This window comes from Peromyscus maniculatus, chromosome 1, assembly GCF_049852395.1.
Source record: "Peromyscus maniculatus bairdii isolate BWxNUB_F1_BW_parent chromosome 1, HU_Pman_BW_mat_3.1, whole genome shotgun sequence".
Taxonomy (NCBI): Eukaryota; Metazoa; Chordata; class Mammalia; order Rodentia; family Cricetidae; genus Peromyscus; species Peromyscus maniculatus.
In genome coordinates, this window is record NC_134852.1 from 39,420,468 (window position 1) to 39,447,117 (window position 26,650).

At 39.0% G+C, this 26,650-nt stretch overlaps 1 long non-coding RNA gene across 1 annotated transcript; it reads right to left on the bottom strand.

Moving 5' to 3' along the window:
- Window positions 1-17,096: 17,096 nt before the first annotated feature.
- Window positions 17,097-21,021, bottom strand: LOC143274333 (uncharacterized). Its single transcript, XR_013052936.1, has 3 exons — window positions 20,783-21,021; window positions 18,175-18,715; window positions 17,097-17,285 (listed from the first exon to the last, which is right to left on the bottom strand). It is a non-coding gene; the product is annotated as an uncharacterized LOC143274333 (long non-coding RNA).
- Between the last annotated feature and the right edge of the window lie 5,629 nt (window positions 21,022-26,650).

The window sequence follows — 26,650 nt, forward strand, 5'->3', positions numbered from 1 at the left end:
ATCTCTCAACAATATACCAGCTTGTCTCAAAACAGCTAATTCATTAACTATCTCATTATCTATTTTATTTTGTTCAGTCCAAAGTTCTGTAGAATACTTATGCCAGTTTCTAACAAACTCAGTAGTTGGAATTTCTTTTATGAAGCACCACTCTGGCTGTTGCACCAGTAGCAGTCAATGCAATAATTCCCATAATAACTGCAATAATCAATCCAACCATTTGATGTATTCTTCTTAATATTATTTCAGCTAGCTTCTGTACCAGGTTCATCAAATGTGTGTACCTTGACATGGCATCGACAACTTCACTGGTATCCAGATTGTTGTCCTTGCTCTAAGAATATATAAACTTTGAAAGAGTAAGTTTAAAGACATACTAGAATTAACACAGGTATGAAGGGTACAGCAGTCACAAGTGATGCAGTAATTATTAGGGTACAATTGTACAGGCCCATTTAGTAGCTAGTAAGGTAATGGTACACAAGTCATAAAAGGATGGCTTTCAATCAGTCTAAAAGACAAAGCATACTTACCATCCTTAATGTGTAACTTTCCTTCCCATACTTTAAGAGGATGGGAGGTTGCACCAATTGAGAACAGGTGAGGCCCCAGTCTCCAGACTGCTCAGCCCAGTTCAATAGACCCCTAGACCCTGAAGGCTCATTCCGTGCCACTTACCCGCACCCAGTGCAGCTCCAGAGACTGGGCATCAGCCTCCTCCTACCCCCGGCTCTGGCCAACCATCCTGTTAGGCACCAGTGACCACCAGTGCCATAAGCCTTATCCTGGACTGATTGGAAGAAGAGCAACCACAGGAGCCAGAGGGTCAACCTGCACCAATTGAAGAAGAGTGATCTGGAGCTCCACCTGTTTATATTAAAGGAAGAAATGGGTAGACTGCAGTGTAAGAACACACTAAACAACATAAAGAGCAATGCAGTAGCATCAGAACCTAGTAATCCTACAACAGCCAAACCTGAACATCCCAAAGCAGATGTTCCAGAAGAAAAGGACCTTAAAAACAACTTTATAAAGATGATAGAGGACCTAAAAGAGGAAATGAAAAATTCCCTTAAAGAAATGGAGGAAAAGACAAACAAAAAGTTGGAGGAAATCAATAAATCTCTTAAAGAAAGTCAATAGACCCATGAAATAACAAGGAAACAAGTGAAGGAAACAGTTCAAGACCTGAAAACTGAAATAGAGGCAATAAAGAAAGCTCAAACTGAGGGAATTCAGGAAAATGAAAATCTGAATAAACGAACAGAAACTACAGACGTAAGCATTACCAACAGAATAAAAGGAAAGGAAGAGAGAATATCAGGCACTGAGGATACTACAGAGGAAATAGATGCATCAGTCAAAGAAAATGTTGAAATCCAGCAAATTTTTAATACAAAGCATCCAGGAAATTTCTGTTTCTGTGTTTCTTATTTAATAAGAAATTTACATCAACATCTGGCACCCAACCTGACAAGAATCCATTAAAATCAGCTTGGCTTGGCGGCAGGACTGCTTTCCCGCAAGTGTGGCAGACGGCCGGCAGCGACAGGCGGCGGCAGGCGCCGGTCGACTTCTTAGTCTGAGCGGCGGCTTCTTAGCCTGGGTCTAGGTCTGCTTGACCTCAGGCTGGACTATCGGTGAGCTGCTTGCTTAAATCCTGCTTGCTTAAAGCCGGTGTTACAGGTGTTACAAACAACTCAGACTGGCCTGCCTAACAGGGCCCTGCCTGTAAAGCCAACGCACGTGGTCAGAGCTTAAGGAAGCCAGACCCAAGCCTTGACTCGGCACAAGAGGGAACACGTGTCTGGATTTAAGCTTTAGCCGGCTATGCTTACTTGTGCGTTCTCCCCCCGCCCCCCGCCGTCTCTCTGGATTTACACCTGGGACACTAGGTGGCTGTTTTGAAAATCCACTCGGATTTCTACTGTTCTACGCAGATTTGGTAAGTCATAACATATCAGATATTTTAAAGGAAACTATCTAAAAGAGAATTTTTTTCCATATTAAAAAAATGGGTTTTATGTGTACATTGGAAGAAAATTGGTTTTTGTTCGAAATTTTAGGCAGTCTGACAATGGAACAACTACATAATATTAGTATTGGTGGAATTATGCAGCTTAACACTGTGCTAATCCACATTTTAATATTTAAAAATATAGTCAATTTAAGTGCCAGGATAACAGCTTTAGAAGAACTTGTTAAACCTGTAAAAATTCAGACAGAAGAAATTAACAGTGAAGTTGTTTCAAGTCAGGACCATAAGGTTGCAGAAAGAAAGCCTGTTTTCACACAGTCACCCTTAATTTATCCTGTAACCATACAGCAGATGCCTGATCAAATGGCTACACAAAATATTTGGGCTCCAATTGAAATGTTGGATTTGAAAAGGTTTAAGGAGGCAATAGTATCTTATGGCATGCATTCCCCATATGTAAAGCAAATGTTAAACTCTTGGTCAACATATAATAGAATAGTACCACAGGACTGGTGGGACCTTGCACAAGGTGTTCTGGAACCCAGCCAGAGACTTCAATTTCTGACCTGGTTTAAGGAGGAGGCAAAAACATAGAAAAACAATGGAGGGATAAAGGAATACAAGTTTGCCATGATCAACTTATTGGAGAAGGCCAATATGTGTAATAAGTTTGCCAGGATCAGCTTATTGGAGAAGGCCAATAAGTGTAATCAACTTTGAACTCATAAAAACATGTTTGTGAGGCTAAAAAAAAAAACTGTGTTGTTCAGTACAAACACAATGTTTATATGATGTCCAAACCCTAATTTTATGTCGAACGGCAGCCTTGAATGCATGGGACAGAGTTGAGGAACCAGGAAAAAAATCTGAGTCATTTACAAAGGTGATGCAAGGCCCAAAAGAGTTTTTACAGATTTTTTTCAAAGACTGGATTCAGCAGTAAAGAGAATGGTCTCGGATTCAGAAGCTGGTAAGGCAATAATTGAATCTTTGGCCTTTGAGAATGCAAATGCAGCATGCAAAAGAATAATCAGGCCATTAAGGGCAAGATCTGCACCTATGGAAGATTGGATTAAGGAAACAATTAATGTTGAGGCTGATGAGCATGATGATACGTGGGTAGGAGAAATAATATCAAAAGGTTTGAGGAGTGTTAGATGTTTTGGATGTGGAAAGCAAGGACATTTGAAAAGGGACTGTAGACAGGTCATTCCGAGAAACAATGTTTCTTCAAGGAACAATGGCAACAGAATGCCCCTTCCTTCTGGAGTATGCAGAAGGTGTGGTAAGGAAAACACTGGACCAATGAATGTAGATCAACAAAGGACAGACAGGGTAATCCTTTGCCTCAGTCTTCGGGAAACTCCCAGAGGGGCCTCACACAGGCCCCGTCGCAAATCCAGTTCAAACCTTTCCTGCAGCCATAGAGGAAATCCCTGCTCTGAGCGATTAAATAACCAAATGCCTATTGGAATAAATCATGCTGGTCAGGATGATGAAACAGAGAGAATAGAAAATTCAGGAGAAAACATAAAGAATATTTTTTGGCAAACTTCTATTAATGAACAAAGACCAAAATTAACGATAAAAATAAATGGTGTTTTGTTGTCTGGTCTGGTAGACACAGGTGCCATAATTGCACCAGAATTTTGGCATCCAACTTGGCCTCTTCAGGAGGTAAACGTTCAACTGTTAGGAATTGGGACATTATCTCAGGTAAAACAGAATGCAAGATGGCTCGAATGTATAGGTCCAGAAGGACAGAGAGGAAAATTAAAACCATATGTGGCTAACATAACTATGAACCTGTGGGGTCGAGACTTGTTGCAACAATGGAATACTCAGATTAACATCCCTCCAATCTCAGAAACAAATCATAAACTAGCACATGTTACTGAGAGAAATATTAGAAGATATTGTTCTAATGAGTGGTCACCAGCCATCCATATTATACAAGAACAGGGCACAATAACTGATGATCTTCCAAAGACATCAACAGCTCTACCTTTAAAATGGTTAACAGACAAGCCTGTATGGGTCCAGCAATGGCCTTTAACAACAGAGAAACTCCAGGCTTTAGAAGAGCTGGTAGAAGAACAGTTAAATGCTCAGCATATTGAAGAATCAACCAGCCCTTGGAATTCTCCTGTATTTGTTATTAAAAAGAAATCTGGTAAATGGAGAATGGTAACAGACCTTAGAGCAATTAACAAAGTAATTCAGCCAATGGGCTCTCTACAATCTGGGATGCCTTTGCCTACTCTGTTACCAAAAGGATGGCTTCTCATAGTTATTGATTTAAAAGACTGTTTCTTTTCAATACCCTTACAAGAAGAAGACAGAGAAAGATTTGCTTTTACAGTGCCTACTTATAATAATTCTCAACCAGTTAAAAGATTTAAATGGAGCGTCCTCCCACAGGGAATGTTGAATAGCCCAACTCTGTGCCAATACTTTGTACAACAGCCATTGGAAGTGATACATAAAAAATTTCCTAAATCTATAATTTATCATTATATGGATGATATTTTACTAGCTGACTCAAATGTAGATACTTTAGAAATAATGTTTAAAGAAGTAAAGAAAATTTTGCCTTGCTGGGGATTATAAATTGCTCCTGAAAAGATACAAAGAGGAGATTCTATTATTTATTTAGGATATAAAATAGAGCTACAAAAATTAGACCCCAAAAGGTGCAAATTCGGAGAGATAGACTACAGACTCTTAATGACTTTCAAAGATTATTTGGAGATATTTCTCATCTACGAACTATTGTTGGGGTAAAAATGATGAACTGACTAATTTGTTCAAAACCTTAGAAGGCGACAAGGACTTAAATAGTCCAAGAGAATTATCACCTGAAGCTGAGAAAGAATTGGCCTTGGTAGAAAAGAAAGTGCATGAAGGACACGTGGATCGTATTGATCCAAAGCTGGATTGCATTTTGGTTATTTTACCTTCTAGGCGTTCTCCTACTGGAATATTAATGCAGAGGGAAGATATTATATTGGAATGGATATTTTTACCAAATAAACCAAATAAAAAATTAACAACTTATGTGGAAAAAATCTCTGACTTGATTTACAAAGGAAAATTGAGACTTCACCAATTAGCAGGCATAGACCCAGCAGAAATGGTCGTACCATTAACTAAGGAGGACATTGAAAAATTATGGACAGAAAGTGAACCTTGGCAAAGAGCTTGCAGTAATTTTTTGGGAGAAATTAACAGCAAATATCCCAAAAGCAATAGAATTGATCTTATAAAGAGAGCTGATTGGATCTTGCCTCGAATTGTATGGCAAAAACCCATATCTGGAGTTTGTACATTTTATACAGATGCCAACAAAGAAGGAAAGGCAGGTTACAAATCAGAAAATTTAAGTAAAGTGGTTCAAAGTACTTATAATTCAGTTCAAAAATCAGAATTGTATGCTATTCTGTTGGTATTAATGGATTTTTCAGAACCTCTCAGCATAGTAACTGACTTTCAGTATGCTGAAAGAGTGGTGTTACATATTGAGACTGCAGAATTTATCCCTGATGCTTCAGAATTAACTTCACTATTTATTCAATTACAAGATACAATCAGGAAAAGGAATCATCCTTTATATATAACTCACATTCGATCCCCTACTGGTCTGCCAGGCCCTCTAGCACAAGGCAATGATGAGATTGATAAATTATTTATAGGAAATGTGTTGGAAGCCTCAGAATTTCATAAAAAACATCACGTCAATAGTAAAGGTTTAAAAAATGATTTTTCCATAACCTGGCAACACGCCAAAGAAATGGTAAAGAAATGTCCTACTTGTTCCTTCTACAATCAAACGCCATTACCAGCAGGATGTAACCCAAAGGGTACTCAGAGAAATGAAATCTGGCAGATGGACGAGTTTCACTTTGCAGAATTTAGAAAATTGAAATATGTACACCACACTATCGATACTTATTCAGGATTTCAATGGGCAACTGCTTTGAGTTCTGAAAAAGCTGATTCTGTAATCACTCATTTGCTAGAAGTTATGGCCATCATGGGTATACCCACACAAATCAAAACTGACAATGCTCTATCATATGTCTCTGTTAAAATGAAACAGTTTTTTGCTTATTACAATATAAAGCATATTACAGGCATACCACATAATCCTACAGGTCAAGCAGTTATAGAAAGATCCAACAGAACTCTAAAGGATATGCTAAATAAACAGAAATGGGTAACAAAAAACCCCAGAAATAGACTGCATAATGCTCTTCTAACTTTGAATTTTCTGAATGCCAATGAGAAAGGAACAACAGCTGCAGAGAGACATTGGATAATAGAAAAAAACTACAGAATTAAATCAGCCTATATACTTTAAGGATGTGCTGACCTCAGAATGGAAACCAGGGTATGTATTACGTTGGGGACGAGGTTTTGCTTTTGTTTCTACAGGAGAAGATAAGCTGTGGGTACCATCAAAATTGATAAAGGTTCGATTTGAACAAGAGAGACCTCTTAATTAGAGGAGGTAATAGTTCATCAACCAGCATGAACATCCAATTTAAACTAACTTGTATGAATAACACATGCCTTTTCATTTAATCAGATAATAACTTGCCAAAAGGAAACATCCTCAAAATTAGTCTTGGGGAAAGGTTTTTGTTTTTGTCTTTTAGGAGAATGAAGGTTAAGGAATTTGAAGAACACTGGACAAATGAGACAACCAAAGAAAAGGGACAAATCATTTATCCCAAGAAACAGAATGAAACGATGTATGGGTATATATTATCTAAAAAAATATATGTCTTCCTAAATGTTTGTTTCTGCTTTTCTCTAAGGATTTAACACTATTGGTCTTCTAAAAGTACCAGTTCAATTAAAATTTAAAGCTGACTTTGGAGTTGGAGAATGGCTCTCTCCTTCTTTAAACTCAAGCATGTTGTTAAAAGGAAAATGCAAACTCCCTGTATCATGCCAGAATAAAAGAGCCATCTTCTGCTATGGTACAGGACAAAAGCCAAATTAATTAAGGGACTATTCTATTACTAATCTCAACTCTTTTGATTCTATTCTGATTCTTTAAACTTTTCTTAAAGTATAAATTTTATATCAAAATTTACAAGATTAATATATATATATACATTTTATACTTTGTTAAGATATGAATGGTCATATAGAGTACTAACTAATTCTAGAAAAAAGGCTAGCTGTATATATATGTTTTTGTTTTCGAGTCTCTTATCAGTTTTCTGCAGGAAATCACGGCCAGGCCTAACATCAACTGAAGTCTCCAGAAAGAAGATGGGGCCCCACAACAACAACAATTCCACGTGGACAATAATAATATCATTAAGCTGACAAACATCATCCACAGATCAGCTTTGAACTACCAGGTGCTCAGAGCAATTTTGAGATGACTAGCTGAGATGATCCAGTCTCAAAGACTACTTGAATAAGGACTTGAGATAAACCCTGAACTTTGGCATTATACACAGACTGGATAATGAAGGATATAGTTACCTCTCCTAGAATTTGACAATTAACCTAAAATTTTTCTTTCAGGATAAAGAAAACTTCGCCCATACCCAGCAGGAAGCAATTTTAAGAATACGACACCCACATTCCCAAAGAGGTGGTGTGGGGCGGGTGGTTTTTTGGTCTTTTTAATGGGTTTTGGGTCTAGGATAATTTTCAGTATTTAAGGGGGTTTGTTATAAGTTATTGTCAAGGGTTAGGAAAAAGGCTAAGCAAATGAGATTAGATTTAAGGTTCTTGTTTAACAAAAGAAAAAAAAGAAAGAAAAGAAAAAGACAATTACTAGTTTTAAATACTTTTCATTGCATTGGATTGTTTTATATTGTATACAAATTTGAAACTGATATTGTTAGAAAATGCTATATGTATATTTCTAATTGTATTTATACCATTCATTTAACAATGTAATGCAAATTTCTAATCCTTGAATGTTATTATTACCAACTATTAGGATATAAAGAAATGAAAGTTAGTAGTTAGACATTACAATAGAACTTGTAGTCATATTAGATATGTTTTAAAAATTGAGCAGAGATGTTTTAGACAGGTCATCTTCAAACCCTTCAGAGATCTACAGAATATGGCATTTAAAATGTTTTAATAACTTAGAAAATTTTTCTTTTTTGAGACATGTCAGCTCCTGGAAGTACCAATCTACTTCAGAGAAAATATGGGCATTGAAGAAACTGCATATGGAGTCAACTTTCATTGTGGCAAAAGTTAGCCACTGGACAACAAAGTATCCACGAATCAACGGGACAAAATGGACAGACAGAACACGAAAAAAGGGACTACTGATTCTTGCCAAAACAAGTGTGGTTATGGCTTTATTAAAAGGGACAATATGGCCCCATCCCTGAAGTGGCTTTCGCAATCTGGAAAAGGTACAGTGCCCTTTTCTTCGAAGGCAGCTTAACAGGCAGAGGGCTGATGGCTTCTGTTGTGCAATGGAACAGCAGCTGAAAGTTCATGCCTCTCGAAAGTAGACTGGCATTTAATAGAGGGATGCGGAGAAGAAGGGGATGCTGAGATGAAGCCATATATACACAGCCAAGAAGAATGGATAGCTGAATTCAAAAACTGTCAACAATTTCCAGAATTTAAAATCCTGAATCATGACAGGACACGTGTGGAATTCAGGTGTTTCTGGTACATGGACTGCTCTCACCCAATGTGAGGTTGAACTGTTGACCTTGTGTACATCCTACTTGACAAATGAGTCTGTCAGATACACTAAGCCTATAGGCTGAAGATGATGCCCCAACACTGCGGAGAAACCTCAGTTGACTGCCCAGACAGCTGGCTATTTCTGTCAACTCACAAATTTTTTGGAAGTTGCTTGCATGCACTTCCTGTTTTTATTTTTGTTAGCTAATATTATTCCCTTCTTGGGTCTCTGAGGGAGCTGAAGTTTAGTTAGTTATGGTTGAAGATTAGTTAGTTATAGTTGAAAATTAATTAGGATAGAAAGTGCATTAGATACATCTTGGATTTATCAAAATAGGATATGTGATGGTATTGTTTTCCCCAAAATATTGTGTACCTTAATAAACTTATCTGGGGTCAGAGAACAGAAAAGCCACTAGGTAGGCGGTGATAGCACACACCTTTAATCCTGGCATTCCAGAGATAGAAATCCCTCTGGATCTCTGTGAGTTCAAGGCCACATTGGAAATAGCCAAGCATGGTGACACACGCCTTTAATCCCAGAAAGCCAGCCTTTAATCCCAGGGAGTGGTGGTAGAAAGCAAAAAGATATATAAGGCTCGAGGACCAGAAACTAGAAGATTTTGGCATTCAGGCTTCTAGCAGCAGTTCAGGTGAGAGCCTTTGGGATGAGGATGCAGAAGCTTCCAGTCTGGGGAAACAGGACCAGCTGAGGAATTGGCAAGGTGAGATAGCTGTGGCTCGTTCTGTCTCTCTGATCTACCAGCATTGACCCCAATAACTGGCCTTGGATTTGATTTTACTAATAAGAACTTTTAAGATTCCTGCTACAAGGATAGATAATGGAATTATTTTCTCTGATTTGTCAAATACCTGTTTAGGTATTTATTACTTGTATATATTGTATATAGTTATTGTACTTTTGTATATAGTTTTTCTTTTGTTAGTTATAACCTTTTGCTTTTTTTTTTCTTTTTATTAAAATAGAAAAGGGGAAATATGGTAGTATTCTAATTGTACTGAAATGTGATTTTGATTGTATGTTAATAAATAAAGTTGCCCGGGGGTCAAAGCTATTAGAGTCATAGCCAGAGTGTGGCGGTGGTGGCACACGCCTTTAATCCCATAAATCTCTGTGTGTTCAGGGATACAGCCAGCATTGGAGACATATGCCTTTAAGACCTAGAGGGCTGTACATTCAGACAGTAACGAGGCAGTCATGTGTTTGGGTTTACAACCAATGAGAAGGCAGAACAACATACTATAAAAAAAACGAACAGACAGGATATAGCTCTCTTTCGGGAAGCTGGGACACCGCAGGCAGAAGGGTGAGATTTTAGCTCTGAGCTCTGACCTCTCGGCTTTCTCTTTTACATTGTTTCTGTGTTTCTTATTTAATAAGACTGTTGGTTACATCAACAGTGGGACACACTTGCTAACTTTCAAAAGTTAGCCAAAGTGCAGGGGACAACTTGGCATTCCAACTCCATGCCACTGGATAGGTTCATTAACATAAGAACTAATTTCTACAGTTCCACTCAAACTATACCACTTCAATTTTAATTCTAAGTGAGAATATTTTCCTTGAGGGGAGACATAAAGGCTCCAATCAATGATGTCTCCACAGGAGATATTAATTAGCACTCAAGGTTTCTCAATCTTGCACTGTTGCCAACGTACCCAGTCAGATTCCTTGTTGGTAACCCCCATCTTACAGAATGGCAGATTTATAGATCTAGTAGCATTAATCTCCTGTCCTTTAAAACCAGATGCATGAAGTATACAAAACTTACTATGATAACTTTAGGTAGCATTGTGGATAGTCCTACTTGAGAGGTTATATTTAGATACTGAATTCCATTTCCCATATGAATAGGAATTCCTTATGCTCTCACAGTATAATTTTTAATCTATTTACCCTCCTCCATTGGCTGAGCAAGGCCTCAGTTATCATAAGGACCAGATAGCCAAGAAGATTAACCACCACAGGAATATCCATATTTTCCCACCTTACTGCTAAGTTAATTGGAGGATTATGGGTTAAGTCCCAGTAACTATGATCAGTCCCTTTTACCTGTAAAGTTACCATAGGTAACATGACAAGTAATAGATTTTTTAGAATTCAGAGGTAACTGAGTCATAGGAATTACCACCTCCACTTTGTCATATAAATTCTTAAGCTGTCCCCATTAGAGGGATTAACTGTCTGCTCCAAAGGCATTCTGTGTTTTTTCCTTCCCAGAAGCATCTCAGTAACAGGAAGCATCCAGGAGACTTCTCTTGCTCATGTCTAAGCTTTATTAATTTTGATGGTATCCACAACTTCTAATCTCCTCCAGAAACAGAAGCATAACTTCAACGCCATCCTAACACCTTTCCCATTTTCCATACTGATGTAAAGGCAACCTTTCAGTACAGACAAGTTTCTTGTATTGTCCAATGCCTGTCAATAGCTGTTGTTACTGTTTCATTAGCAATTAAAAAATTTAAGGTAAGTCAGGCATTGTGCAGTCCATCCCAGGGGTCCTCATATCATCCTTCTGTTTGACAAGCATCTCCTTTAGAGTGTTATTAGGTCTTTCAACAATTGCTTGTCCGGTAGGATTATATAGTATCTCTGTAATGTGTTTTATGTTGTAACCTGTAAAAAACAAAAAGTGTGATTTTGTAGGAGATATATGTGAGGTGTTATCATATTTATTTTGTATTGGTATGCCCATTACAGCCTTTGTTTCTAATAAAAGTGTAATTATAGAATCAGCCTTTTCAGAACTTAATGCAGGTGCCAATTAAAATCCAGAGTGTATATCAAGGATATGATGAATGTGTTTTAATTTTCCAAATTCTGCTAAATGGAATACATCCATTTGCCAAGTTTCATTACTTTGTGTACCTTTAAGATTAGTTCCTGCAGGTAAAGGAACTTGCTTATACAAAGAACAAGCAGGACAGTTTTTTTTCTAATTTCCTTAGCTTGTTGCCAAGTAATGAAAAATTTTTTCTTTGTGGTGATATTTTATTTGTGTTTTAATAAGTAAAGCTTGCCTGGAGATCAGATGAAACAGCAAGCCATTTTAAATAAACAAAGAAATCAGGAAATGGTAGCACATGCCTTTAATCCTATCACTTGGCAGGCAGGATCTTCGTGTGTTCAAGGCCATACTGGAAACAGAGCCAGGTGTAGTGGCACACGCCATAAACTCCAAACTAGTTAACTCTGGAGGTCTGTACAGACAGAGAGGAAGTGACAGAACTAGGTAGGATGAGAAAATGATGTAAGTGAATGGAGAGAGCAAATCAGATGGCAGAACAGCAAGCCATATAGATGTGGGTAACAGGAGTAACTCACACTTGGAAGCTGCAGAGTTGGTGAGTAAGGTTAGCTGTGGCTTTCCCTATTTCCCTGATCTCTCCCAGGCTTTCACCCCTGTATCTGGCTCCGTGTTTTTATGTAATAAGACCATTTAGAAATTCATCTACATTTCTTTAAGCTCCGACTATTAACATGATGTTTCTTGTGAAATTCTGAGGCTCACAATACATTTCCTATCAGTAATTGATCAATTTCTTCATTTCCTTTAGCTAACGGTCCAGGCAACCCAGTATAAGTTCAAATGTGGGTAATATAAAGTGGACAAGTCCTCTCTTGGATTGCCTATTATGGTAGTACAAATAATAAAGTTAATTCTGAATTATCAGGAATAAGTTTAGCAGTTTCTATATGCAATACCACCATTTCCACATATTAGGAATCACTAATTATATTAAGAGATTCATTAAGGTCTAATAAAACCATCAGAATGGCATATTGTTGGACCCCAAAGTTTAGGGTCTCAAGTGGGCGCCCCAAGAACCCAGACTCCAGTCCAGTTGATGCAATAGCAGGAGGATTTATTAAGCTTCTGTATAGAAGGGCTCCTTTGCTCCCAAGAGCAAGAGTTGCATCTTACTGCAGCCCCATAAGGGCTTATAGAGGAAAACCCCACAAAACCTGTAAGATTACAATTACCATACAATTTCGTTTCACAAGATCATGGTCTGGGTACAGAGTGATCACAGAAGGGGTACAGTTACGTCAGCAGGTACATTCTTCCTGAAACCTCAAGGGGGGTATCAGGGCAGGAGTGGAGTTTACACACAGGTCATGGTGGTCCTTCCTGGAACACCTGCAACTATCCCAGTCACAGTTGAGCACATCTCTTAACAGAAATCTTTTTTACATTGTTATATGGTTGCAAGGGAGATTGAACAATGGCTAAGTCAGGTTGCCCTTGGAACTAGATTTTTAGTTTCTCATTTCCTGGTGCTTGAAGTTTCTCTTTTCCTGAGGCTTGGGGGTGTAAGCCTGAAGGGCTAGGGTCTTTCACATATAACTCTGATTTTTGAATTGAATCATAGACTTTCAATAACTTTACTGATACTTCCTGCTTTATAACTAGCCATTCTTAATTTATTCACAGCTGTATAAAATGTAAGAGCCCCAGAAATAGTTGCTCTTTTTACTACATAGGGAATAATCCATTCAGTTCTCTTTATAAATTGAAGTCACTTACTTTTTAGATATTTGTTGTTAAGTTCTCCTAGGAAATTACTACAAGCTCTTTGCCAATCATCATTAATCACCCATAATTGCACAATTTCAGCATTAGTATAGGGTACTACAATCTCAGCTGGATCCATTCCTAACAATTGACAAATTCTTATTCTTCCCTTTATGACTAAATCAGAAACTTTTCCCCTATAGGTCGTTAACATATTCCTCTGTTTGTGAGCTAGGACAATCCATTCCAAAATATTATCCTCCCTCTCCATAATGAGTCCAGTAGGGGAATGATTACTAAAATACATTTAGTTATGAGATCTAATCGATCCACATAGGCATTTTGTAATTTTTGTTCTACTTAGGCTAATTCACTTTAAGCCTCAGCTGTTAATTGTTTTGGAATGTTTAAATCTGAGTCACCTTGCAAAATCTGAAGCAAATTATTTAAGTCTTGAGTACACAATCTAATGGTAGGATGCAACTGAAGGGTGATCCTAATTAATCTTAATAATAAAAACCTGGATCAGATATCAAGGGTGAAAGCTGAAAGATCAGCAGAGCAGGCAACCACTAGAAAGACTTCTTAAAGCCTCTACAAAATCTCAGACTGAATGGGGGATATCCTGACTCTATGAATCGTTAGACTGAATGGGGGATATCCTGACTCTATGAATCCTTAGACTGAATGGGTAGGTAGATCCTGTCTCCACCCACCACCTTATATTCCTGTCCCCACCTCCCATGTGCTGGGATCAAAGGCATGATCCTTCTTACTGCTGGGATTAAAGGTTTGAGCCTCCCATGTGCTGAGATTAAAGGTGTGAGCCACCACTACCTAGCTCTATTGCCCTTTTATACTGGTCTTTCTGCTTCCTCATCTCACATGCTAGAATTAAAGGTGTGTGCCACCACTGCCTGGCCTCTATGGTTAATTAGTGGCTAGCTCCACCCTCTGATCTCCAGGAAAGCTTTATTTGTCAGAACACAAACAAAATATCATACAACAGGCCACCAATTAATATCACCCAATATTTTTTAAAAATCATTAAGAGTGTGCATTTGATCTCATCAAATCTGGACCTTTTGCAGCTGATTTCTCTGTTTACTTAATTTAAATCCTAAATAACTAAAAGAATCTCCTCTTTTTATTTTTCCCAGGAGAAATTTGTAGTCCCCAACAGTGTAAAATTTTCTGTATCATATTAAACATTTTTTCTAATGTATCTGTATCAGAAGCAGCCAATAAAATACCATCCATATTATGATAATAAATTGAAGAAATTGTTTACAAACAATTTCTAGTGATTGATGTAACCAATATTGACATAAAGTTGGGTTATTTAACATTCCTTGGAGAAGGACATTCCAATGACATCATTTTACTGGTTGAGCATTATTATTAGTAGGAATTGGAAAAGCAAATTTTTCTCTACCCTGTTCTTGTAAAGGAATAATAAAGAAGCAATCTTGTGAATCAATAACTATAATAAGCCAATCCTTAGATAATTAAGAAGTTAAAGGAATTCCAGACTATAAAGATCTCGTAGGTGGAATCATCTTATTAATCACTTTTAAGTCAATTAATAATCTCTATTTACCAGATTCCTTTTGTATTACAAACACAGGAGAATTAAGGACTAGTACTTTCCTCTATGTGTTTAGCATCTAACTATTCTTTAACTAGTTGCTCAAGTGCCTGTAATTTTTCTTTAGGTAAGGGCCACTGCCCCACCCATGTAGGCTTATTAGTTAGCCCTTTTAAAGGTAGAGCAGTGAGATTACCAGCAGTGGCCCCTACTCCAAATTTGGATAGGCAATTCCTATTTTATCCTGCTGTTGGACAAAAAAAAAGAGGATATCCTGTTGTATATCCTTTTATTTTCATCAACAATTTTTTTCCAATACCTTTTCTAGGAACTTACCCCAATTTTAACATTATTTTACGGGCTCTTTCTGAAATTGTAAGAACATTAACTTGAGTTCCCCATTGTTTGTAACAAATTTCTCTCCCAAAAATTCACAGCTATATCAACTACACAAGGCTTTAACATACCTATTTGTCCTCTAGGCCATATGCATTTAATCCACTCTACATTCTGTTTTTACCTGAGATAAGGTTCCATTGGCTACAAATTGAGTGGAGACTTCTTGTAAAGGCCAAGTGGGATTTTAAGATTTTTGAAAAATTACAGATATATCAGCTTTAGTGTCTGGTAGGCCTGAAACCTGAATATCATTTACTTGTAATTTTAACTTTGGCCTCTTATCATTAATAACAGCAGCTTGTCAAAATATTTTTTCAGTATTTATTTATGTATTTATTTTGAAACAAGGTTTCTCTGTGTAGCTTTGGTGCCTGTCCTAGATCTCGCTCTGTAGACCAGGCTGGCCTCAGACTCACAGAGATCTGCCTGGCTCTGCCTCCCGAGTGCTGGGATTAAAGGTGTGCACCACCACCCAGCTTTTTTTCCCCAGTATTTTTTAAATCTCCTGTCTTACAATTGGAGTTGCTTTACATTTACAGTATGGAAGTAATAACAGTTGAGCAACTTTATCACCAGCATTTATTTGCATAGTCCTTTTTACATAAGCCATCTCTAAAAGCATTGAAAACAATATCTGTAGGATTTTAAGAGGTAACTTTAAGCAATACTATGGAATATTTTTATAAAATTTTAACAGGAGGATACTTTTTTGCAGATCTTAAGTAATATGTTAATGTAACTTGCCAAGTATTAACAGTGTGGGTCAAATAATTTACCTATATTTTACTTAGTGTAAAATAATTTTTGTAAGCTCCTTATCAGTAAGATATCATTTTTATGAGCTTTTACCTTAGTAACCATATTATCTAATAAGCTAACCACCCAATCTGTTTCAGGTGTTACATTTTTATGTAATTTAACCAAGAATTTCTAGAAAGCAACTTAAAAGAGTGGAGCCAAATCTTCAGTAAATGACCAACAGAGAAGAGCAAATCCAATACTATAAAGTCATGAATGTTGTTCTTCCAGTTCATTTACTATAAAAATTAAGCATTATGATTAGACAATCAAGAGAAGAGAACAGCCTTTACAGGATGAATGACTAAAGGCTCTGGAAATTCAAACAGCTTTGACTTAGTACTTTATGCCCTCACCATACTTGTTTTTTACTAGAAGTTGGGCTTGTTTAATTTTTTTTCTTTCTCTCATGAAGGGACAATTGATAATGATTTATTCCAACTATAAGAAAAGATAAAAAGTATTTCCTAGTAGGGAATCTTTAATATTGAGTTATTCCTGCTGTAATGAAAAACAAAAACAAGAATCATTTAAACCAAAGTTAAGCAAACAGACAAGAAAACTCTCAGCTCTGGGTCTGTTGTGCTTGCTCAGGCTGCAGCAATGAGGCCCAGCCACCCATTCTTTGTGATTCAGATGCCTCCTCTTTGTGCTTACCCACAGGTCTCTCTCTGAAAGAGCTGATAGGCAGGGAGAGCTCTAAGTTACAACTATCCTCAATTTCTTATATCAAAAAGAGACTTTTTTCTTCCTATTTTTACTGGGAAGAGGCTTTTTTCTTTCCTTTATTTTTTTTGTTCACAGTGATTTTTATTTTTTAGTCCTTGATTTGATAATTTCCCCCTTTTTACCAGGAATTTTTTTTTTTGGATTAAGTATTTCTCCCTTTACTATCCAGAGATTTCCTTTCCTTCCCATTTCTCTATTGGGATGGGCCTTTTTCCTTGATTTATTCTTTGTCTCAGGAGCAATTTATTTCTATCATTAAAAAATGGACAGTTAGTGCTTTTCTATTTAACAAGCATTTTAGCAATTGTACATTTTGTGCTCCAGAGATAGGGAGTTTAAATTCCCCATGACCCTGCCAATCCTGGAGTCATTTTACCCAGAGGGTGAACTTCTTCCAATTCTTAAAAGTGTCAGAATCCTCTGTCCTTCTTGAAGCATCATGACAATGTTGCACCAAAACGTTGTATATTTGGTGTGTGTTCATAGGGGTCCATGGAAAGAGGGCACAGAGCCTTCTAAGTATGATTTTTAGACTTTTCCACCTTCAGAGGGGGTCCATCTCTCCGGACTGAAACATTGTAGATAAGCAAAGGGCCTTTTTATTGTTATACAATTAATACCTTTAGGAAGTCAATTCCATATACCAAAATGTCTTATCTAAACCTCTCCAAAGGGACTATTCCAACTGCAAATTCTCAGTAAAGGAACACCACAGTTTTCTGGATTGTCCCTAAAGCAAGTTTTCATAGGTTTTGAACTCCTAGCAAACACTCAGATAAGACTTCAAACAGGAGGTAATAGAGACAAGATGTAGCAATCACAAAAAGCAGATCAAAGCTAGGTGCTAACACTCAGGAAACAAAGCAGCTGCAGCCCTGCAGGAATTCACCCAAAGAAACAAAAACAATTAACATCAACCTTGTTTAACCCATTGATAGAGGTTAAGGTGAAGATTTGCAAAGCAGTTCCTTGTGTAAAGTAGTGGGATTGTAAGGAAAGTGAAGGGAGAGGACCAAAGTTTTTCTCTGAGGTTGTTACCATTTGTCTTGGTGCCCTTTCACACAAAGCCAGGGTCAGAGAGTCAAGAACACCAGGCTCAAACCTGAAACAAGAACTTCTTGCAAGAACCTCAGGAAGACAGTCCCAGGGTAAAGTGCACTCTCATGCCTTCTGGGACATGGAAGGCTATGTGTTTATAGCATGTTATACAAAGCCTATAAATCGTGGCTCCCAGGACGCACCACGACTATGGCCCCATCTCGAGAAATATCTCAGGCTGCAGACATGGGAGATGGCTAGAAAAGTTAGGCCTGCGATAGGGGCCGACCGTAGCCAATGAAGACCATGGTTGGGGGTTCCCCCAGTCTCAAGAATACATGTGAGGCGCCGGACGATCAACGGACGTTCTCACAGATTCAGGAAACCGTTTACGCTGGCCGAAAAATGGGGGAACTCACCAATCAAAGAAAGTGGTGTTGGATGCAATTTGGATGCGGTTCAGGTGAAAAGACAGCAGTCTTTCGCATATGGAGCAGATTCCCCGGTTCACAGGCTTCCTTATAAGTGGATTCTGTCATGTTTCGTGACACTTCCTTGCAGGGTAAGAACACAACGCAGCTAAATAACTAACATTTTGGTGCCGTGACTCGGATATGCCTATCCTGACCTGGAATTGGCTAGGCGGAAGTGTCCATCGGGTATATGGGACCATGGGAGATGACATGAAATCTAGGAGTCCAAGTCCCTCAGAGCTGACTCTGGTACCCTAAGAAAGGAGCCTGGCACAAGAAGACATCAGCACAAAAGACCTCGATGGGGCCTAATATGCTGACTGTAAAGGTGAAGAGTAATCCATGGGAAAGGACACCTAGACCAGTCTTCGAAGCCATTGAACCACCTTTGCTCTCAAGTCTACCGCTCCCAGCCCACCTTTGAAAGATTGTACCTGTACATAGTGCTCCTCGGCTTCTTTATGAGAAAAGGCATGGTAAATCACAGCTGGGGGATGAAAGACAAAAATAGAAGATTACTTCCTGTTAGGAATGAGTGTAATATCCAAGGCTCTTCTAAGTATGACCTACATTTATTTAGAGATGGAATACTTGGTTAGTATGAAAAGGCCAAGCTTTCTTGGTTTATCCTTTTATTTTAGTCTGCAGTACTGGGGGATTAAACTCAGTGGGGTTTAATGCATGCCTGGAAAGTGCTTCACCATGGATCCATGTCCCTGCTCCTACTGAATGCTGTTTATTTACATATTTATTTAAAGACACAGTCTACTTTGCATCCTAGGCTGACTTAGAATTTGCTATGTAGCTCACAATGGCCTTAAACCTTCAATACTCCTGTCTCAGGCTTCTAATTGCTAGTTGCTGGGATTACAGACGAGTACCACAACTATCTTAGATACTTCTTAATTCTTTCCTTTGGCCAGATTTGTCTTAGAAATACTTAGGATGAGGTTTAAAAGAGCACCTCTCAGAGGTTAATGTGTTTAAGAACCTTGGGGGATCTTATTAAAACATGGGGTTTTAGTTCCTACTCCAGACTCTGAAGGTTCAAAAAAACTCCTCATTGGATCACATTTAGAGTAGTTCTGATTTAAAAAACAAGTTATAATTATACTTGGGCAGTTGCTCACTAAGGAATGAAGACACTAAAAGTAAGGTGATGGTAATAGTTAGTGGGTGGTTGGTTTACACACTGTATTTTGCTGATTACAAGAAGTTTAAAACAGATTTTTCGCTGTTTAGAATCAATAAAATTGGAATGTATACGACAAACAAAATACAACAGTCTTTCTGCAAATTCTAAATATGACCACCATGATGCCAAAATCTGTCTAAACCTCCATGCTTCTGTTTCTTATTTGTTTGGAGGAAATCATCACGGTGGCACTGAGGGACAGAGTACAGTTGTAAATGTGGTAAGAAAGGGCAAACGACCAGAAAACCTAGCTCACACTACAACTGTGTGGTAGCGCACACAGTTGATCTCATCACTTCAGAGGGAGAGGCCAGCCTTGTTTACAGTCTGTTTCCAGCTCAGTCAGAACTATATAGCGGACCTTATCCCAACAGCAACAATAATTAACAATCAAAGAAACAAAAATCTACCTCTGTTCTCTTGAACTTCCCTGAGTACATGTTTGATCAAGCAAACAAACCAAGGAAGTTACCAGTTTTACATACAGAATCTAGTTCTCCCTTCAACTGCAGATTGAGACTCCAGTTTGTTTATTGAGATTAATGTGCAGGGCCTGGGATCCTAGGAATAACTTTTTTTTTTAACCTACCCCAGATGCCTAGAATCAGAGTTGGAAATCTTTCTGCAGAAGTACACTTGTAATAGCTCTGTTACACTCACTGCTTGTCAAGTAGTTGATTTAAAACAACACATATATACATACACTCATAGGTGTGTGTACACATTTATTTCAATCTCATTAATCTTTCTAAGAACTTTTAACATAATTATTCCTAGTTATGTACAAAATAATACTGAAGTTGAGATATGCCAAGGCACTTGATCTCTGATGAAAGGACATGGCAGGAGTGTAAATCAACAGATCAGAGGCTAAATCTTTACAGTATCCTCTCTCCCCTCTTATACTGCTCCAGTGCTTGCTTCCCTTCCTGGAACATCTCTTTTCTGCTCAAATACGAATGCCTTAGGTTTGCGATACTGAGCCTAAGGTTTTTACTTGACAAAGGGTGAAAAGCCAGGTGGTAGAGGGGAGCAGATCCTGGCAGCAGTTATCTAGGCAGGTAGTGAGTAGGTTTGGCCAAGGCCTTGGATCCACCTTTTCCAGTTCCCCTGAGCGGCCCTTGCTCCCCTGGAGAGAACACACTCGATCCTGACTTCTATTCCTAGCTTAGAGACTGTGTATACGGCCGTTCACACTCTGCGCCTCGATTTCTTTTTTGTACTATGAGTCAATAGAACACGGTTTCCCTGGAAACTGTCTTGGGACTCTGTTGCGACAGGTATCCCTGACTCAGCTTCCTGTTCCAGACCCTCTGTACTCTCATCCCGGCCCAATTTCGTGTCTCTCATCCAGCTTACCCTTCATTGTCGGACGCTTCCGGAGCGCTTTGGTGACGTCTCCGTCAAGTCTCACTCACTCTTTCCCTTTCTTCACTTAGTTCAGCAGCTTTCAGCCACCAGGACTCTTTCATGTTTACCTTTCCGCTGGAAAAATCCGTTGTGCCCAAGAAACAAAGTGCGCACAGTACACAAACAGACTTGTTTCAGACGGCATCAATGGATGCAACCAGATTTCGGATACTGTGCCTTCCGTGACTCCATTGAAGCGCGACAGGCTCTAATGGTGCATGCGCCTTGGGTTTAGCTCTGCTGCCCAGGGAGGGGCCAGCTAAGCGCCGGTTCTGTGGCCGGTGGAGTCTGTTATTTGTGGCCTCTTCAGTTTATGGCTCTCCTGGCGGGAACAGTCCCGTTGCAGTTCAGGATTAATGAAGTATAGAGAGGCAAGCTGTCATGGAGAGGATGCGAGGGAGATTGGGACTATGGAGGGCAGAAATGGGCTTGAAGTAGTGGACGTAATGGCTGTATTGAGGTCTTAGAATTTTTTTTTGTTTGTTTAGTTTTTTGAGTTTTAGTTTCTCTTTGTAAGAGCCCTGGTTATCCTGGAACTCCCTCTTGTAGACCAGGTGGCCTCAAACTCAGAGACTTGCCTGCCTCTGCCCCCTGTGTGTTGGGATTAAAGCCATGAGCCATCATTGTCTGGATTTTTTTTTTTTGCTTCCCAGGGGACTCATGTGTCCCTGGCTGGCCTAGAATTCACTCACAGGATTACTAGTTATCTTTTGTAATGGTGGCCGGGGATTTTCTTCTATTTAAGCTACTATGTAATTTTATGACCTCGTTTAAGGTTCTCTTTCCTATGAGTAAAATAGAGTAGCTTTAGCTGGCTTTAGTCTCAGAATGCTTGCTTTTTAAAATTTACTTATTTTTCCTTCTGAAGACAAAGTCTCCCTGTGTAGCCCAGACACTTTCTATGCAGCCAAGGCTGAGCTCCTAAGTATAATCAATATTCTTGCCTTAGCCTCTGCAACATTGGAATTTACAGGCCTCTCTTACTGCATCCAACCCAGAAAGCATTCTTGAGACTTGGAGCATTAGTTTCTGTCAATATGATAAAAGACAAAAAGTGATTCTCGTGGCTGCAGATCTGGGACACAAAGGCCCAGATCAGCCTTCTCGGCCTGCCTAGGTTCTGTCCAGACACCGCCCTTAATTTCTGATGAGTGCTGGATCTAACTTGGATGTTGGGTGAGAGAAAGCAGAATTATGGTCCCTGTCGTCTCTTTAGTCAGTGATTTTTAATATTGAGTACTGTGCTCCCTCCTTTCAAACAGGGAAAAAATTCTTAGAGAAACTTGGGCAAAGAGCACTGAATTCTTGTTTAAGAAACATAGGCTTTATATGTCTTTGGGTGATAATTGTGTGCCATTTTGATCTGTAGCAGTACAGGCCATGGTAACACACATATGCTTTAGACTTTGAGGCCAGCCTGACAACAGGATGGACACCAAATGTGTTGCATTTGCAAAGGCCTGACACTAGTTTAGCATGTATAAGACTGTGTAAGAAAGTGCCCTTGGGGACTCATAAATGTGAACTCAGTAATGAACACTCGATTTCTTCTTTGAGATAGGCCTCCCTTTGTAGTCTTGGCTGTTCTGGAACTGGCTATGTAGATCAAATTGGCCACAAACTCACAGAGATCCACCTGCCTGTGTCTTAAGAGTGCTGGGATTAAAACATGGTAAAAGATTACTTGACAAAAATTGTATATATTTATGACATTTAAAATAACACTTTGAAGTTTATATATTGTGAAATGGCTAAATCAGTCTAAATAACCTCATATAATTGTTTTTTGGTGAGACATTTAAAATTTTAGTGATTTTTTTCAAGTATATGCTGCTACTATAGTAGCTATGACATACATTAGTTTATTATGTATGAGCTTTTGGTCTTCTTTTCTTTAAAAATTTATTTAATTAATGAATTTATTTATTTATTTTTGATGGTTAGGATCAACCCAGGACATAACTTATGCTTTGTATCACTGAGCTATTCCTCCTGCACAATTATGAACTTAGATAAGCATAAGACAATAGTGAACTAGGGGTGTAGCTCAGTGGTAGAACACTTGCTTTGTACATTGAGGCCCTGAGTTTAATTACCAGAGTAGCAGGTGGTGGGGGTGTGGCTAGACAACTGAAAATATAGGAGTCATTTTGTGGGTTGTAGACTCAAAAGTAGCATGAATTCTGTGGTTATAGTGACAGAGGCAAAGGAGTCTCTCTTTTTGAAAAGAATGATTTTTATTTTATGAGTGGTTTTTCTTTTTGTTTTCTTCAAGACAGAGTTTCTCTGTGCAATAGCCCTAGCTGTCCTGGAACTCCCTGTGTAGACGAGGCTGGTCTCAAACACACAGAGATCATCCTGCCTACCTCCTGAGTACTGGCATTAAAGGCATGTGCTACCATGCCCGATTCTATGTTACAGTGTTTTGACTGCATGTACGTACATATGTGGTATGTGCATTGTGTGTGGCCAGTGCCTGCAGAGTCCAGAAGAGGGTGCCAGATTCTCTGGAATTGGACTTACAGAGATGGTTGTAAGCCTTCATGTGTTCAATGTGTATTGAACCCTGATCCTTAGCAAGAATAGTATGTGCTCTTAACTGCTGATTCTTCTTTCTATCCCAGTTATTACGAATCTCTTAATGAATCATTTTTATATAGCAAGCATAGCTTTGAATATCTGCCAGTGTTCCCTGTGATTCTCAGATTACAGTAGGGTTGTTTGTTCCCCATAGCAACAGTGACCACAGTTGCCTGCTTACTAAAATATTTGCTTTTTAAGAAAAGAATGTCCCCAGTTTATCCTCTTCAGAAAACAGTGTATGAAGAGAGATACTTATTAGTATTTTTGTGATTATTATTTATGACAGCAAAGTACTCAGAATTATATTTGACAGCTATGGACTGAGCAAATGAAGTATGTGCTGATTTATTATGTAAATTAAATTTATCACTTGGGTGAAATAGTGCACCCCTATAACTTCAGCCCTCAGAAAACTGGGCCAGGAGGATAGAGTGTTTAAAGTCCTCTTAGGATACCCTGAGACCCTGTCTGAGAAAGCAAACAAATTAAAGATTTCAAATATTCTGATTCCTAGACATCTCTTTGAGTTACCTAGCAAATGATCACCCAGCATCTATGTTTTGAAAAAAGATTCTAAAAGTGTTTATGTGTTTGTGTGTGTGTATACATGTGTGTGGGCACATGTACGCTACACATGTGCCAGTAGCCACAGAGGCCAGAAGAAAACTCTACTGGATCTTAAGTTACATATGGCTTAGAGCCACCCAATTTGGGTTCTGGGACGTCTGGAAATTCAGCAATTGTTCTTAACCCCTGTGCAATCTCCCCGGCCCCTAGAATCTATATTTTTAAAGAGTGTTTTCAGATGAGATGTTCTTATATTCAGGTATAGAAATAGGTCTATTTCTTTTATATATCCCCAGTCACAGTCCATGGAGGGAAGTCAAGGCAGGAACCCAAAATGGGAAGGAATCTGGAGGCAGGAGCTGATGCACAGGTCATGGAGAGTGATGCTTACTGACTTCCCCCTCATTGCTTGTTCAACCTGTTTTCTTACAGAACCTGGGACCACCAGCCCAGGCGGCACCAGCCACAATGGGCTGGGCCCTCCCACATCAATCCCTAATTAAGAAAGTTCCTTGCAGGTTTGCCTACAGCCTGACTTCTGGAGGCATTTTCTCAGTCGAAACCTCCATTTTGTCTGCTCTCAGTTGACTTTAACTTGTGTCAAGTTGACACAAAACTAGACAGCACACCCACAAAACCATCTTGTCAGACCCTTAGTTTACTTCTTGCTGCCATTGACACTATGCATACAGAAACAAGGGTGGAAAGGTTAACTTTGGCTCAGGGTCAGTGATCTGCAGTCTATCACAGCAGGGTGGGCATGGTGCAGTGGCTCAGTCCATGGGAGCAGAAGTGTGTGGCAGTGTTACTCATGTCATGGATGACCAGGACAAGCAGAATGACCAGAACTATGTCTTGGCTGTAACCTTAAAGGCCACTCCTAATTATCTACTTCTGCCAGGAAGCAGGGCTTCTGGAAGGTTTCATCGCCTTCCCAGTTAGTGTCACCAGCTGGGGAACAAGTGGTCAAAACATGAGCCTCTGGGAGACACTGCAGATTCAAACCATGTGTTCCATTAGTGACAGAGATCCATTTATCTAATGACTTCTGGTGACAGTGGGAATTACTTTCTGTAGCCCACTTCACGTTTGGACTAAGGAGAAACATTTCTACTGGAGTTTCTAGTCACTGCTTAAAAAATTAGTGGTTAGAAAGAAATTACCTCCAAGCATGCAATTAGAACCAGAGGACTTATTGATCATGAGAGCTGAAAACTTATTCATTATAGTTTTATTTCATTTGTTGTATGAAACATGTATACATATATGCATACTTGTGCCTCTGCCTGCCCAGTGACAGGACTATAGGAAATCACTACCAGGTCCAGTTCTGGTTCTTTTGAATGGTTATATGGATGTGAGAGAAACAGCCCTTTTTGGGCCTTCACAATAGAAAGCCCTGTGTGGAATACTATGAGAACAGCAGAAGGTGAGTATTTCTCATCTTATCCACCATGTTTGGGACCAGCAGTGTCTCATACTTTGGAGTTTTCTGGACTGTGTCAATGTTGGCATGGATTTGCTGATGGAACAATGCTAATCTGAATCTTAAAGCTGTAAATTAATCTGAAATCTGAAGATTTTTCAGGACACTTTGGGTTCTGGGTCATTGCATTTCTTGAATTGTGGGTTCTCCTGTGCTTGCTTCATAGGCTGGCTTGGACTACTCTGCAGGACAGCACTGCTTGACATTAGATACCAGCTTTATCCATGCCCTCAAAAATGCAAGACACAGATTATGAACTTCCTGACCCTGTTTTGCACTTGGTCCAAACTCTGGTGTCAGTACAGAGGACTGGCAAGCAGAACTACAGGTGTTGATATAGGAGAACATGGACCCAATGGCACCAGCATTCTTCAGGTTGGTTGGTTATTTATTGTTTTTGTGTGTATGTGTATTTGTGTGTTCACCATGCCATGTATGTGTAGCTCAGAAGACAACTTATAATAGTTGTTTCTTTCCTTCTATCTTGTAAGTTTAGGATTCTGAACTTAGGTTGTCAGTCTTGGGGGCCAACTTCCTTACCCATTGCCTCATTTTGCTGCCTCTGTTCTTCTAGTTTAATAATATCATCAGAGGTCACTGGAGAATAAAGAGACTGCCATTAGACTTTACTTCCCTTACTTTGTTTTGTGATGCTCCAAAATGTTGTGGATAGAACCCAGGTTTCCCACTTGCTACACAACAGGTCTACTTGTTGAGCTCTACCCCATCTCAGCATTGGGCATTTCTGCTGGGCAAATCATTTCCTGCATTAAACAAATTGACACATTGTCAATAGACATCACAGGCCTGATCACATGCATTCCCCTAGTCAACAGATGGCACCATATTTTAAAATTTGGTTTAAATTTAATATCAAGAGTAGAGAATATGACACATACCATGTATAGCCCAACATCAGTTTTCAAATGCAATTCCCTAGTCTCTCAACCTGTGAAAGTCACATTTTAGGCTATCTTGACTCCATATGTACAGTAGAGCTTCCTTGATTTCCTTTTCCTAGGCAGTGGCTAACTATGTAGCCCTGGCTTTCCTGGAACTCACTATGTGTAGACCAGGCTGGTCTTGAACTCAAGAGATCCACCTGCCTCTACCTCCTGAGTGTTGGGATTAAAGGTGTGAACCACTATACCAGGTTTTCAGATTAAGTTGTTGTGAGCCTA